This window comes from Pundamilia nyererei, unplaced genomic scaffold, assembly GCF_000239375.1.
Source record: "Pundamilia nyererei isolate P.nyererei 1_Seehausen unplaced genomic scaffold, PunNye1.0 scaffold00006, whole genome shotgun sequence".
In the NCBI taxonomy this organism is placed as follows: Eukaryota; Metazoa; Chordata; class Actinopteri; order Cichliformes; family Cichlidae; genus Pundamilia; species Pundamilia nyererei.
The window spans coordinates 7,097,685-7,101,256 of record NW_005187407.1 but is presented as its reverse complement, the minus strand read 5'-3'; positions in this window follow the sequence as shown (position 1 = coordinate 7,101,256).

Sequence of the window (3,572 nt, the reverse complement as noted above, 5' to 3'; positions counted from 1 at the left end):
CAGCTTCCGTGCATCACAAGACTGAGACTGAACGCTACACCCACACATGTCCAAACCAAGGCAAACCACCTTTCCTGTCTGTGTGGGCCTGTAATTTGGGGAAAATGACTAAACATCCAGTAAAAACTGACTCACTACATCCCAAATGTTCTCTAAAAATCACGAGAAGTTGAGGTTTCATGCGTAAAATAAAGACACGGGTACATTAAACTTTGTCATTTTTTTTCTGTCATTATTTTTGATTGTAGGCTTCCAAAAGGTTTTGGTATGTTAATAATATTCTTTGATCCAGTTTCTTTGAACTTAAACACATATATGATAAAATCCAAGTGAAATTATTTACTTATGTTCCTATCTTTCATAATTTAAATTAAAAGTCATAGAACATTTTAACAAGCTTAGCTCTGTAAAGAAACTTCTTATACATCTTTCAGTTATGTGGTAAAGATAATTACTACTCTTTTGCCACCCACAAGTGACTGTGTCGCATTCTAACTGTTTAGTTAATCATTAAATACTAAAATAAACTTTTAATTCTTTTCTATGATGCAACTCGGTACCGGCCCTGCCTTTCCACAACTTGCAAACTTGCCTGAATGATCTTCCCTCATTTCACTATTTAGCTTATTGAAAAATAGAAATTGAACACATAGTCATGCAGACGCTGACCATTTAAGTATAGTCCATTATATAATCACTATTAGTAGGACAGTCCTGACCTCAACACACAGACACTTTCTCTTTCAAACACGCACACACAAACACACCACTTGCATATCCCCAGTAACGTCAGTTTGATTGCATGGGTAGGCAATGGGACTTAAAAGCATTAGATTAAAGTAAAATAAACATGATCAGACCCTGCCATCTGCACTGGGATGGCATGGTTGCCTAGCAGTGGGCATTGTTTGGCTTGTCTGACGCTGATGTGCTGACGCTGGTGTGTGAGTGCGCGTGTGTTTATGTGTATGTGTCCATATGTGCAGATGGCACCTTTCAAATGATGATGACTTTATTTTCCAAACAGTGTTTCAAATAAAATCAGTCTTGTCTCAAATTCGGCACGCGACCTTTGAGCATACTTTAAATGTGCTTAATACAAGGTTTCATTATGGCAAATAGTTTTTTCTAAGAATAGCGACAGCTGGTGACAGCTGAATATTTTTTTCGTTTTTTTACCTCTTTTAAATCACACAGTTCAAAACAGATTTTATCATAAAGATAACTCATTTGATTGTGAGACTAAACTACGATGGTACTGCGATATGCCACACCTTCAAAGCTGGTGTGTTTTAGACCTTTGCTTTATGAAATAGATCAAAATTTGGTCATTTGTAATCCCTAAACACCTCTCACCCTCCTCTCATTACCAGCGTGTGGGTGAGAGAGTTATTGAGTCTCAAAATAGAGTCGCAGCAATAATAACAGCGATATCCTGGCAACCCTTATCGTTGTGCTCTGTCAGTGAGACTGCTAATAGGGTTAATATGAGAGAGATGAATGGACATCTTCAGGGCACAAACTAAATTCAAAACACATCAACATTTCCATCAGCTGTCATCATACGTTTGTTCATTATCTCTCTGGATCTATAATAGCCATGTGTACATTTTATTTGCATTGCTCGTGTTGCAGTCACATTTTTTTGTTGTTGGGTTTAGGTTAGGTTTAGGGTGAAGGAAGTAAGGGTTACATATACATAAGGAAATGAAAATCAGAATCAGAATACTTTATTAATCCCGAAGGAAATTAGGGTTACAGCAGGCAGCATGCTAATGGCGCATGCGCCCTTACAAAGGAACCTTCTGACCAACTTTACACAAACATCACATTGGGGAGACATGTCAGTAAGGTAGGCTGATAGGAAAAAAAAAAACAACGAAAATACATAACATGAGGTAAGAGGAGGAGAGAAAAAACTCCACTCAGACTGAGCTCCTAGTGGGAGAGGGATGGTGACGGACTAAACTGTCAATATGAGGTCAGTACCACTTCATATAACATGAAGTGGTACTGACACGAAACTGTTGGGTGGTGTGTGCATACTTGGAAACTAAGGCCCAAAAGTGAAAATGCACCATCCATTGGTTATGTAGTATGCTAACTGAAAACCTAACGTTAAACTAAATCAAATCAGTTCACCAAAGGGTTCAAAAAGGAGCATTATAGCAGGCCCGTCCTCTCAGCAGTTGTTAGACTTTATAACCATGTATAATGTGTAATTAATTCATGTGTAAACTAAAAAGATTTAAATAGTAAAATTCAGATGTTGCTCTTGTGTAGTGCCAATGCTACCTCGCATAGTGTAGTCTCGTAGGCTCTCCTGTTTCACAGCCCAAACCGGTCAAGGATCTTCTGTTCCGCTCTTGTGTGAATTTTCTGTCTATGCAAGTGTCAAATATATTTGGGCAGTTCTTTCCTGACAAGTTAAACAAAGCTCAGTCTATCTAGGGTGAGAACATTTAGCGAAACCAATATTGCAACTTTAAAAAATTCTTTAGACACTGTATTAGCTTCTTCCCCATGGTAAGCTACTTTCTACATCAGGGTTATAGTAAAATTTCCAGCAATTTGCTGCCATTGGGGTCATCTTTACTGTTGCATACTGTTGGACTATCTAGACCATTTTCTTTCTTTTTGTCTTGGGTGTGTTGGCTATATGACGTACTGACCATATTTATCAAACATTCCCTTCCTGTTCTGTATGTCAATATAAATGCTGCCGAGCAACAGCTGCATACACATTAAAATCTTACTAGATACAATATAGTGCATATCCACATCTTCAAAACCTTAAACAGCTTGTGTGAGGTTGATTTAAATTCTAACTGTCTGGTTTTATGTCAGCGTAATATCAGCCTTGCTTTTGGTTAACTCACTAGAAACTTGAGCCTCTGTGACTCTAATGTAAAAGACTACTCACTTAAGTAAGTCCCACAATATCATATATCAATCTGCTCACAGTATGTGAGGGAGAGCGAGTCTGAGAAACAGACGAATCTTTGGTTTAGAGAGAAATGCCGAGTTCTTGTGCTCTGCTTTACCTGCAGCAATGGCTAAGAAAAAGAAGAAGAAATATCATTAAAAAAACAGCTGTCATTGTTTATATATGAATTGACCCAGTGGCAGCTTTCAAAAAGTCGGAAAGCTGCCACTGGTTTCATAGATATTCTCTGCAGACTGAAAAAGAGCACTTACAGCAGAGGATACAACTCCCCAGTAACTCCTGTCTTCAGTGATAACCCAGTACCTGTCCCTACTACCAAGCCGGCCTTTTTCCTTCTGGCTAGTACGCAGTAAATGATATGTGATTAAACACAAAGTGGCAAATGAAGCGGAAGTACAAACACTGCAATCTGCTCATTTCTCCTGAGAAAACAGTTGTCCCTCAGTGAAAAATGCAGTGACCCACACACCCTTTCATTAAGGTGGTCACCTTCACAGCGCATGCTAAAGAGGAAACAAGAGAGAGGACTGCCATGACACCATACTTTCCTGTAGTCATACTATTAATTTAGAGCCATAAGGATAAAAATCACCCAGGTTTTAAAACTTGGTTACTATAACGCCCT